Source organism: Lynx rufus, unplaced genomic scaffold (genome assembly GCF_022079265.1).
Source record: "Lynx rufus isolate CCGP_SWC_20201006 ecotype Redwood Valley unplaced genomic scaffold, mLynRuf1.p SCAF_12, whole genome shotgun sequence".
NCBI lineage: Eukaryota > Metazoa > Chordata > Mammalia > Carnivora > Felidae > Lynx > Lynx rufus.
The window spans coordinates 39,469,601-39,483,111 of NW_025814826.1; the positions used below are offsets into that span (position 1 = coordinate 39,469,601).

Below are 13,511 nucleotides of genomic sequence, written 5' to 3' on the forward strand. Positions count from 1 at the left end.
TATAAATGAGAGGGGTTCCGTTCCTGGACTTCCTAGTTTTAGTGGGGAAAGTTTCTATCACCCTCTCCCCCAGCTCCCTGCAAAGTATCCCAGCATGCAGAAGCTGAAAAAGCACTTTGCTCAGGAAATGTTCTGATAAAAAGGCTAACACCAAGCTCAATTTGTTTGTCACAAAGAATGATTTATTTTCTTAAATGTCTGTTTTTCCTGGTAAGCATAACTAAAAATCCCTTTATGCTTTCAGATCACCAAATGTGGATGTGGTTATGGTTGAATAGTGGTTTTACTAGTGAATGGAGTGCAACTTTGTTACAGTAGAAAAGGCTTATAAGACAATATAGGAATGAAATACTTTTATACCACATACACGTTCAGCTCTATTTACATATGAACTTAGCCTTCAGTTCCTTTCCCTTCTCTGCTAAACACAATAAACACATGGTAAACATTTATTCTCATGGCTGAAAAAGAAAACTTGACATCAGCAGTACTGGCTCTCTCTCTCTCTTTCCCTGTATGAAATGCAGTTCTTCCTGTGTGCATAGATAGAAACTGAGGAAGCATGCTTTAAAAAGTATGCATATAGATTATACATGCTATTACTTCCTAAACTCTAGGTTAGTTGAGATATGAAGAATTTTAATTGGACATATGGGCACACACTGAAGTGAGCTACTAATAATTACAGGTGTTGTAGATATGCATGGCATACATAAGAAACTGTAATTTAAAAGGAGTATCATTTTAAATGATACTGTGAGATTTGATTTATAGAACATTTATTATTGAAGATACCTTGATACTAGACAGAGAAGATGTGGGAAGTGCCAGCTCTTAGATCCCTATTGCTTTGGGTCCAGCAATGCTAGCTAATACAGGGCATGTTTGGCCATCCATTACCCAAAACTTGATTAAGGAAAATTTAGAGAGATCTGTTGTCCATCTGCCAAGACAAACATTAACAAATACATTAAGAAAGTAAAGAATATGTACATCTCAATTAGAGATCAAACGTGGTTTAATGTCTGCAGCAAAGGGGGTCTAAGTTCATTAGACTCCAATTTATATTCTTGTTATAAATTCTAAAAAAAATGTTTGCACTAGTGTCCTTCTTTTCAATTATAGTCACTAGTACCTATTTTAAATTGTTAATTATGTTACATGTTCACACTCTTATTTCAAAGCTGTTACAGATAGTCTCTTTATACAGGCTGGGGGTAGGAGACAAAGTTGAAGATTTGGTCCCAAACAATCCTGGGCTTAAATGCCAGGGCCCTAATCAAACAGGATGACATTGAATAAGCAGAACACTGTGAGCCTCAGTCTCCTCATTTTTAAAATAAAGATAAATAGCATCCAGGCTTGGTATGAGGGTTCAACGAAACATCGTATGAAATGGAACAGTGATTAACACCTGACTGTCAATTAGCCTCCTTCCTAGTTTTGTAATCTGTGGGCAACTGTAAGAGAAATAAAGATTTGTTCTTTAAAATACTATATACAGTCACCATTTAAACAGCTTAGTTGTTGAACAGATGTGTATATGATATAGTACCCTCTCTAAGGAACTTTTGAATAATGAAGGCATTTGGGAATGTATTCGGAGCATTTGGGTTTGTCACAATAACATCACTCTCTGATAGCATTCAAGAGTGACAGGCACCAAATGTCCTGACATGGTCAAGACAGGCCTGCGCGTTGAAGAAGTGCCCTGTCACAAATGCCAATAACGCCCTCATTGAGAAACACAGGATGGCATATAAATCAATAGAAGTGAATTTAAGTAATATGTCATGAAATTCAGTCTTGATTACAGATGCGATAGCAATTCAGAGAAAAGAAAGGAAATTATGGGGCTAAAGGGATCAGAGAAGGCTTCCTGGAAGAGGTGGCATTTGAAAAGGCTCTGAAAGAATGGAGCTCCTTTGCAAAGTAAAAGTTAAGAGGACAGCACTCCACACAGGAAAGGACCTGGCTGGGGTGAGAATGCTATGGGTTTTGAAAGGAGACAAGGAAGGGCACACGGAGTGGGATTTTTATGGTATTAAGTGATTTGGTTGATTAAAATGAGTGATGTATTTGGGGGAGCAGTAAAAAGAAAGATTGTATTAATGTGTGTGGGGGGGGGTGGTTAAGAGACAGAGAAGGGGCTGTGGAGGATCCCAGCTATCAGGCAGAGAAGGGAGTTGTGGGTGGTGAGCAGAAAACAGTCTGCAGCATGATTCAGGGGGGTGATCAATGTGTGGATGAAACAGGAGACCATTGGCAGAAAGACCACTTTGGAAATGGGTGGTAGTGATTCAGACATGAGGTAGTAAGATTCTCTATCAGGAGAACTTAAAGTAAGGTGTGAACCAGAGATATGTTTCAAAGAAAGAAAGGGTGAAGTGTGAACATAGAGGACACACTGGCTGGAGACAACACAGCGTCAGGGCTCTGAGCCTAGAAGACGCAAGTTGCCCTGATCGATGGGTGGGAGTGAGAGCCATGCAGGGGGGCCCGTTTTGTCCAAAATCAATGTACCTTTCGTTTGGCCTTTTTCTCTTCTAAAATTGTTCTTTTCTTAAATCTTCGAAAGGTTGAAACCTCCACCTACTATGACCAGGGTCTTTTATTTCCATATTTTCTCTGCATTTTTTTTCTTTCTGGCAAGTTTAATTTACATTTTAATAAATACTCTGTCTGGGCCAGGTCTTTCAAACCAAGTTATTAAAGTCAAATATGCATAGCCTAAGAGATCTCCATTTAAAAAGTAAATAAATGAGCATTTATATGTAAGGGACAAAAGTGCATTTTTGTTTGTCTTCAACTTTTATCCCCCATGCAGAAAATCCAGATCATATCTTCCCCCCCCCATTATTTAGAGATTCAAATATATTTTAGGAAACCGACTAAATATCTGGTAAATTCAATGAAATAAATTCAATGAATTTCAATGAAATTCAATGAAATAAATTACTCAAAATCAAGGCTTGGGCCTGTGTAGAAAAAATATTTTTCTGATTGACTAAATCTTTTGCTTTATAATTGGGTGTTTTGATATTGAGGAGATAAGGTTTGAATGGTCCCATTTGTCACATTTCAGCTCTCTTCACTCAGTGCCAATTCCCATGTGGAGCATTGTGTAGATAAAATATCTCTGTTACTGGCTGTGTATTTCAAAAGAATTGATTGGATCCTTCGGTACTTTGGAGGCACAGAAACATCTTGGTAATGGACTGTACTACGGATACACACATTCAGTACAAGCATTTACTTTCCATAGAATGCAGGGGTGCTCAGAACATTGTGTGGATCAGACTACCAGTTTTCTTTTGCATTCAGTGACGCTAGTTTCTCTTTTCTCTGGTGGGAAAACTGTGGAACAGAGTCCAGATAGATGCTCTGAGTTTATGGCAAATTTTGCATTATGGGTTTTATTTGACTAAAGAAGCCTTTAAAATACCAGTCTCTGTTTCCATACATTTCTTACCAGCCTTCTACCTTACCAGAGGAACATTGCTAGCCCAAGAAACAAAGCTGTCCTTTTTAAAAAAATTTTTAACATTTATTTATTTATTGAGAGACAGAGACAGAGCATGAGCAGGGGAGGGGCAGAGAGAGAGGGAGACACAGAATCTGAACCAGGCTCCAGGCTCTGAGCTGTCAGCACAGAGCCCGGCGCGGGGCTCGAACTCATGAACCACGAGATCATGACCTGAGCCTAAGTTGGATGCTTAACTGATTGAACCACCAAGGTGCCCCACAGCTTTCCTTTTTAAAGTGATACATGCCTTTTGTTGTTGTTGCTACTGTTATTGCTGCTGATGATATAAAAGCAATCATGCATATTATGGAAAACATGGAAAACTAGGATTAAGAAAAAGGCATCTCTTACTCCACCTCCCCAAACCACAGTTTATTAGCACGTGCTTATATTCTTTTCCTTATGTTTTCACTTGATCTTTTGTATATAAATACAGAAATACATATATATACATAAAATTTTATACTCTGCCTTTACATAAAATGTTGAAATGAATATTCTCAAGGAGAATAGCAGAGTAAAAGAAAATGGGTAAGACTGAGTCAGTTTCTCCTAGTCTTGATTTTTTTTAATCAATAAAAGGGGAATAGCAATTACTCACAGACTCCTTGTCCAAATCCAATGAGATGCATGTGACAAAATTCATCTTAGCTCCTTCCACCTGTCCCCTCCACTACCCTTCCCTCCTGTCTGTCCTTTCTCACTGATCTCCAGCCCCTTGGCACACTCCAGTAGTGAGATGGGCTCCTGGAAAATGGAAAACTGAGATAAAGAAAGGGCTTAAATGTGTCTTTTCTCTTCTCCTCATTCCTGCCTCCGATTCCTGGCTCCAGTGCTATTTACTTTTTTTAAAAGGTGTTTTGGTTTTTTGTTTAAGTTTATTCACTTTTGAGAGAGACAGAGACAGTGTGAGCAGGGGAGGGGCAGACAGAAAGGGAGAGAGAGAATCCCAAGCAGGCTCCACATCATCAGCACAGAGCTCGAACTCACAGAATCATGAAATCATGACCTGAGCCAAAACCGAGAGTCAGGCCCCCCAATGTGCTACTTACTTTTTAAAGAAAATACCTTGAACGAGGAAAATCCTTTAAGACACTGGAAGGGTCTTAAGGGAGGGAAAGAAGGCATAATGGTATAATATCAGGCAGTAGTGCTGGTATTTGGAAGCATAAAATCCTGTAAGTTGTCTAGGCAGCTTCATCAATGGCTAATCTTATCAGGCAAATTAATGGTAGTAAACTCTTCAGCGTTAAGCCTAAATCAGGGGTTTCTCAAGTTTTACTGACTGTTTCCACAGTTCCTTTTTTGATTTCTATTTGTTTTATTTGCTTCATTTGTCTGGGATCGATTATATCCTTCATAGTACAAAGGTCTCGAAGATGGAAGAAAATACGATTGTTGTCACTTGGCACACAGGTATCTAAGTGAGCCATCTTATTTTTATTATCAAAGAATAGCTTTCTATTTTCCCATTCACATCCTGTATAAGGAAAGACAGAGTCTTTCCATCTAACCTTTTATGGTTACCCCATAAACCAACTCATTGAAAATCCCTGCAGTTATGTGCTTTGTGTCCCTTGGTTAGATGAACATTGTTTATTCCTAGTTTTATATTTGCAGCTTCGAGCCATAATTTCATCAGTAGAGAAAAATAAATTTTCCTATATGCCTCCTATGTACCCCTACAGCATTCTTAATTTGGCCATACACACACACACACACACACACACACACACATACACCTTAAAATCAGCTAGCCTTGATAATGACAAACTATTTCTTTACGTAGCCTTTTGTGAATTCTTCAAGCTGCGAGCAGATATCCCAAGCTCCAGACACAGGAAGGCTGGGCTGGCACCATGTCTTTAGGCTCCTTTACCTTTTCTTTATGGGTTGGGGGAAGGGTGAGAAATATAAAGCTAGAGCAAGGTCAACACTAAGCAAAGTTGTGCAGTAGGGCATTTTATATTTGATATCTTCCTCACTTTAATGAAACATCCACTCATAATCCAAAAAGCACCTAACACTGTCCTAAGTGTGGAGGCTACAGGGACATAGAGACACGAACTCTTCACCTTCACGGAGCTCACTATTGACGATGTGCACACACTATCCTGAGCAGCCCATCGTGTTCTGGGTAGAAGGCACAGCATCAGGAGGGGAGAGGTGAAATGAGGGAGAAAGGAGGCAGGCTTTCTGGAGTATGTGGCATCGAGTTGAGCCTGTAAAGATGGACAGAAGGTCTAAAAGCCACACCAAGAAGACCAGGAGAGAAAGAAGGAACGGAGCCCAACAGAACAGAGGCTGGGAGATGGCTGGGCAGGTTCAGGGACAGAACGGTCTAGAGCTGGTGTCATTGCAGTGGGGCAACAGAAAGCAGTTGTCCAATGAAGGTCGCCTGACCCTGTTGCATCTGACTCCCTTCTTGCCTCCACAACCCTGCCCTTTGTAATTCTCCCTGCTTTTATCCGTGCTCAGTTACAAGTCTGCAGCACGCAGCTCTAGCAAACACTTTATTGTTTTCTGGACATCATGTAAGTGCATCAAATCCAATATGTCTGAGACTAAACCCATTATTTTTCTTGATAACCTCTACCTTCCTCTTTCTTTCTTATTTGAGAGTCCCAACACAGAAATCCGGGAGTCCTTCTAAGGTGCCTTCTGCCCTGTATATCCAAGTCTGAGTGGTTCTAGCTCCAAATTCTCATATTGTACATACCCCGTTCACACCACCATTGTCCTCCCTCGCCGCTGCCCACCTGCTCGAATTCAGCACACACCTCAGCAGCCTCTCAGGCTCCAGTTCCAATCTCTCCCAAATCATTCTGTACACTGCTCACTAGGGGATTGCTCTAACACAGAGATATGTTATCCAAGTGATTTATATGGTTCCCTGAGGCCTACAATTTAAACATCTTAGCATTAACGAATAAGATCCTGCCTCCTTCCTATGTTTTCAGCTTATACTCTTGTGGCTCTCCTAACTTGTACTTTATGCTGTAGTGATACTGAATTATTTGTAGCTCTCTGAACTTGTTCTTTCAGCCAGAATGCCCTTCATCTGGCAAACTCGCAATGATCTTTTGAGTCTCAGATCAAATGGTACCCCCAGCTACCCCACCAAGCCTTCCCTGAATTTCTCAGGCAATTTATATAACTGAATGCCTAGCTGTAACTATGTATGTTAGGTATTCTAGCTATGTTTCCATAATGATTTGCATATACTGCTGGTTTAGTAATTCTTAGCATCATTATTATTAGTCTGTCCAGCTTCCTACTGCCACAAACATCCTTAAGAGTAGGGTCTTGTATCCTCAGTGACCTCAGCACTGTGTCTGGCACAGAGCAGACTTCCAAAAGTCTGTATACGTAGTTGCGTGTTACAGCCAAAAAATACAGGCTTTGGAAGACTAGGTTGTTAGCGTGTCTTCCCAACTCTGTGTTGGTCACACTGGTTGCTTAAAACTGGCCATGGGTGTAGTTTTGTTTTTTTTTTTTTTTAACTACAGAAATCAGCAAGTATGACAATTCTGTGTTTCCCCTTTTTTTGTGGCAAGCCAGCTGTTAGGTATTTTTCAGCACACTTGTGTGTGTGTATCATATGTAATTTTACATATATAATGAATGAAAGTGTGAAAGAGTACATGCGCATTTACTTTGGGGCTTGGTCAATTCCAATATTATTTTGCTCCATGAAAAATCATTGTGGATTTATGCTACAGTCTTCTCTGCTTTTAATTACAATTTTCTTGCCTTTTATTGAATCCCCTTTTTTAAAAAAAATTATTTTATTTCACTGTAAGTAATCTCTACACTCAACATGGGGCTCGAACCCATAACCCCAAGACCAAGAGTTGCATGCTCCACTGACTGAGCCAGCTCCGCACCCCTACTGAATCCCTTTTTTATTCTAAAGTAGCCACACAAGCAACTACCCAGTATGATGGTGACTATGTGAGTAGACAAGGCTTTTTATGAATATTTCCCCTCCCAGACAGAATAGGCTAATTTAGAAATATGGAAGACACAAGTAATAATTTACCTTTTATACAAAATCCTGTTGGCTTTCCAATGAGCCTTTGAAATACCCTCTGTAATGAAAGAGTTGCACTGGACAGGATGGGCAGAGAGGCAGGGGGATAGCACCTCAGGGAAGGAAAATAATGTCAGCAGAGGTATAAAAATGAGAATAAATCTATCTGACCATCCCTATGTGACTAATTTTCCTAAAACAATTTGCACACATCATTTTCTTTCAAAAGGAATATCCCCAATATCCTCTGACTAGCTCTTAAAACTCTCTAAAGTCTGACCCTTTCATCATTATTTTGGCTTTGTTTTATCCATTATTTCTTCAATTCAAAAAACATTTATTGAGTGCCAATTTCATGCCGGGGATTGCTCTGGAAAACCAATGGTAGTCACTATCTTAAGGAACTTCTAGTGAAATATCAAAGATCGCCACTAAAGACAGTTGGAAAAATAGAAGGTTAGGCTGTACAGTGTGCAGAAGAGGCAACAGAGAGTGGTGAACAGTGTGCTTAAGGCTGGAAAGCAAGCCTCCCACAGAGTAAGAGTCACCTGCACAGAACAAAAAAGAGCAGACTTATCTGTATTCATTCCTTCCCCATAGATTCAGGCATGTCATACCAGATTCTCCCGCACACACCAGTCTCATTTATATTTTGCAACCTTGCTCATGCAATTTTTTCCCACCTGCAAAGCCATCCCCACTCTTTACGCTACCACACCTATCTATGCATCTCACGTTTCAACCTCTGGCTGTAGTTGGATCAACAGGTCTCGTATATTGGATATATATTGGAAGGTAGGTGAGCGTGAGCTCTAGAGTCAGAAACACATAGGGACACCTGGGTGGCGTAGTCAGTTGAGCATCCAACTCTTGATTTCAGCTCAGGTCATGATCCCGGGGTCATGGTCAAGCCCTGTGTCCAGCTCCACACCTGCTTGGGATTTTCTCTCTCTTTCTCTCCTTCTATCCCTCTCCCCTGCTCATTCTCTCTCTCTAAAACAGGAAAAAGAAAAAGAAAGAAAGAACAACATAAGTCCCAGCTCTTTTACTTTGGATAAGTTATTTTACTTCTTGATATTTCGGTTTGTTCATATGTAAAATAGGATACTAATGATACCCACTCATAAGATTCTTGTGAGGCAATGCCTAGTCCATAAGAAGTATTCAGTAATTCTTATTTACTATATTTAAATTGTATGCTATATTTGGAATGTCAGTTACTCCCTCCTTTTTCATGACATAGCAAAAATATAAACGGGTAATTCTTTCCCAAAGAAGACAAATTTAAGAGGTTATAAAAGCGATAGATCTTCCAGGATCATCTAACAGCATATGAATGAGATCAAATTAGTAAATACTTCCTGAGTTCCTACTACGTGCCCAGAGAGAAATATAAGTGCAATATAAAACTCACACACATAACAGAAGCTAAGTGTCACTGCCTTTTTACTATGTATTCTGTACTCTTTTATTTGAACTAACTCATTAAGTTCTCACAACCATCATGGGAAATAGTAACTAATTATAGAAGAGGATGCGAAGTCATCGGGGGCTGCTAAGTGTCCTGCTCTGGGTCACACAGCTGGCTGTGGCGAGCCAGGATTTGAACCCACACTCCTGCTCCAGAGCTGATGCAATATCAACCATAAGGGCAAGAAAAAAGAAAATAAAGGTAGGATTGGTGGAGGTTTAAGTAAGTTTCCTGGAGCTGGTAGGATGAAAGGGGTCCAGAGGTTTTAAGAGGGTTACGGAGGGGAGATAACAGAGGTTCTCCCAGATAAAAGAGGGAGAAGGGAAAGATGTGACAGTATTATCCATAGGAGAAAAAAGCCCAGAATTTAAAAATGCGTGTTCTGTCTGAAGAACAGTGATGAGATGAGCTAGATGTGAGCCAAAGGTCCATGTTAGTGAGACATGGGATATAAATGTGGAGGACACGCAGGCTGGGAATGGATCGATGAGACCAGGAACCCAGCACAGCATCCCCACTAGAACCTAGCTGGCGGCTCCCTGGTCTCTCCATTGGGCGATGCCACGGAAGAGTGCACGCTGTACAAAGCTGCTCAGCCGCCCTTGGAGTTTCCATTCCAGCCTTGGTGACCTCTGTCCCTGTACAGGACCATAAGCAGTTCCTTCTTTTTGTGCTTGAAATGCCTATTTCAAAGCTCCCTGATTTCCTCATACCGTTATACCTGCAACGTTTTCCACTGAAAGTTCTCCCCTGTCTGACATCTGTCTTCTAGCACTGCTTCCTCCGCACCTGTGTTTCATTGCCCCTCTGTGCTGCAGATGGGGAGGCCGGCTCCTGCCTTGCCAGGCTCTTGCCCGGGCTTCTCAACCAGTCTCCTGACCCTTAATCTCCCTCCTCTGGGTCATCCCCCAGAGTGCTGCTCAGATCCTCTAAAATGCACACTTGATAACATCCCTATGATGCCTGGAATCACCAATATCCTGTGTCTTACAGGCATAACTGCAGCATCATTATTACGGTATACTGGGACATTTATGATCTGCTGTCTACTCTCCCAAACCCACCTTCAATCCCCAGCACCCCATTCCAGGAGCAGTTTCCTAAACTGACCCGCTCTGTCATGGGTCCAAGCCAGCATGCAAACCCTGAGCTGGAAGCTTTCTGCAGCTCCTTCTTGGACCTGTTACTTCGAATCCGCCCCTCACTGATCTCCTCTCGGAGCAGGCTTTCCAGAGCCCACTGGCAGCAAGTGTTGGAGGTTTCTCCCTCCCCTCAGCAGCATTTTGTTCTCACATCTGTGCAGCACACTGTGTTGATGTGATAATTTGTTCAGATGTCTCTGCCACCAGATCGTGTGTCCCACACTGGCGGCAACATTATCTGGTTCGTTTTTGTGTCCACACTGCCTGTTGTGGTGCCTCGGGACATACTGATAAATGACTGAACAGGTAAGGACTGGGTGTAAAGGATGAGGATGATGGAAGGGTCAAATATGACTCTTGCAGTTCTTTTCTGAAGCCTGCAAATGGTGAAATTGAGAGAAACATTGAGGGAGAGATGTCAAAAGCACTGTCCGAAATCTTCACTGTCAGAGGAGGACCATTTTTCCATTGTGTTTAGGATTTGGAAGTTTTTACATTGTGAATGGAGTGGTCAGGATCAAATATGTGCCTTCAGAGATCATTAGAATAATGGAAAGAAGGTGTAATTTGGATTGAATCTAAAGAGAGGGAAGGACAGACTAACAAAAACAGAGTTCTGGAGGAATCTTTATAATTAGGAGGCTGGAAGGGGACTGGAGTCTTTGCTGGATAAAAAGACCTATTTTCCCCTCTTGGAACATGGCCAGAGGGCCAAAGGCAGAATTATAATAGATGCTTTGCCTCCAGTTGGGAGGGAAAATAAAGAAAGAAGAATGAGCCAAGGAGAGAGGGAAGTTTCCATTATAAGAGTCAATGGATTTATCTAAATCTGGGAAGTCATGGCCTTCCCACCAGAGTCAAACACAGCTCTTCATAGCTGCATGCAAGGTGCATGAGAACTTAAACTACAAATTAAATTCTCTCTGAAAATTAGACAAGACTAAATGCGCACACAAAATAGAATGAATAATGCAAAACCCCTGACAGCCCTGTTTAGGTGAAATAAAAATAGAAAAAAAGTCATTTTGGGAAAGAAAATCCTGCAACCTTTCATAAGCAGCACCGGTGACTTGAGGCTGTCCCTCTAGGATAGCTCGCCTGAGCATAATTGTGTAGTGACTGCAAGTAGGTGAAGCATCCTGTACCTCTCCATTCTGCACTTCGGCGTTGGAGCTCTATCGGGATTTATGGCTCTGGGAGAACTCAGCATATTTTCTGCAGGCAGCAGCTCTGAGCTTAGGGAAGGCGGCCGTGACTCAGTGAGAAATGCAGCACCATCTTGAGAGTGAGAGAGAACAGAAGCAGGGTAAAGGCAGAGCACCCCATGAATTTTTAAGGATCATTTGTAAAGTCAAGTAACGGGAGCCTCCAGTACTGTGCAGGACTGATGCCCTGCCATCTTGCTCTGATTGGAGTTCGGCTTTGTGACTGATTCAACCTGGCAAATGTGGAAGATTATGCATACAGAAAATGTGGATGAGGGAGGGCGGGAGAAAAAAACGGGCACTGAAATATTTTCTGTTCTACCAGGAAAGATGGGAATGGGCTCAGATTCAGGGTGAATTTATAGGAGAAATATTTAACCAGAAACTATAAAGTGCTAGGATGGATCTCCAGATATTTCTCTATTAAATTAATTAAGAGCAATCAAATCAATACTTTTGTATCAACCAACTGCAGTACACAGTGGAGATGTTGTCCTTGTTAAATTATTACAATCCCTTCAGTGTGTTATCATATGGAATAGGAAAAGAGTGGAAGTAAGGACAGATTTGCACCTGCTCATCTATGGTTTAATTGAAAATCTATATATCAGGCACTGTGTTAGGGACTAGGATACAAACATGAACAAGTTACAGTTCCTGCTCACAAAAAGTTCACAGTCTAGTAGGAAAAACAGGAAAGTAAACCAATAATTAAAGCTACAAAGGAATAAATGTTATCATCAGAAAAAGCAGAGTGGTATTCTGTTCTACTGACCTACATGGCTTAGGGGCAGATGGGCATCAGAAAGGCTTTCTGGAAAAGAGGACTCTTACGCTTCACCTTGTAAATTAATAGAAGTTTTGTAGGTGAAGAAGGGAAGGAAGATGGTTTATGCAGTGGGAACTATACAGGGGAAGGCTGGGAGTCCAGAAAGAATGCCATCAACCCAGAGAAATGCACATAGCTCATTAAGACTGGACAACAAAATATGAGTCTAATGAGACAGGCAGGGACAAGGAAACAAAATCTTTATCTAAGATATTGAATGATTTAAACAATATTCTAAGGGCTATGCAAAGTCATCAGAAGATTGTAAGGTGAGGCATATTATCATCAGATTTGTGCTTGAGGAAGATTGCTGTCTTCTTGTAGGCAAAGGATTGGACCAAAGTCAAGGGAATTAGCTAGGAGAGGGCTGCAACAATATGGATGGTATAATCTGAATGACTCTACACAGGCTTCACATTATAAGGTAAATGGCAGTAAGAATAGAGAGAAATAGATACATTTAGAATCTAATCAATAGAGTTTGTGTGAGTAGATGTGCAGAAAGTGGGACAGAGAGAATCAAAGATAAGTCCCTTGAGCCATTGAGAAAGTAGTGTGATAGTTGACAGTCTGCATTCTGGAGTCCCGTGCACTACAGCAGAGCCAGGGTTGGCCACTGACTACGAGATGTGAGCCAGTTAATTTGGCTCACTTTGCACATCCTGTAAAAAGGACACTAATAATGGACTTATCTCTCAAGGTAACTATTAGGATTTAGTGAAAAAATCCATATAAAGCACCATGCATGGTGCCTGGAACATGGAAATGATAAACGCTAGGTACTGTTATTATTAATTGGATAGTGTAATTTGCCTAAATGAGGACAATTAGTGGAGGAACACATTTCAGGGCAGTGAGCATATTAAGTTTATCTTTGCCCATGTTGCATTTCAAGTGTCTAGAGAACACAAGGGCGCAGTTTGAAGTATAGATTTCGAGCTTAGAAGAAACACCTGGCCTGGAGATACAGATTTGGGGCAATCAGTGTCCAGATGGTTTGTTGGGGACTCTGGGGTAGACATGATTATTAGGGAAAACTTTGTGGAATAGAAAAGAAACCCTAGAGAGGCTAGAATTCTGGGGAGATGGGATGAAAGACCCTATAAAATAAAGAGAAGGAATTGCCAGAGAGGGAGGAAGAAAGCCAGGAGAAAGTAGAATCACAAAAGCTGAAGGAGACTTTCTATAAAGGTCAATAGAAAGAGGTAAAGGTAAGGACTGAAAAAGCACCCCAAACAGGCATTGGTCACCTTTGTGAGTGCAATTTCCATAAAGTGTTAGAGGAATTAAATTAGATTTCATGAA

At 41.1% G+C, this 13,511-nt stretch overlaps 1 protein-coding gene across 1 annotated transcript in view; it reads left to right on the forward strand.

The window, feature by feature from the left end:
* TRHR (thyrotropin releasing hormone receptor) overlaps positions 1-13,511 on the forward strand; it is a 44,033-nt gene that overhangs the window by 1,220 nt on the left and 29,302 nt on the right. The window lies entirely within an intron of this gene.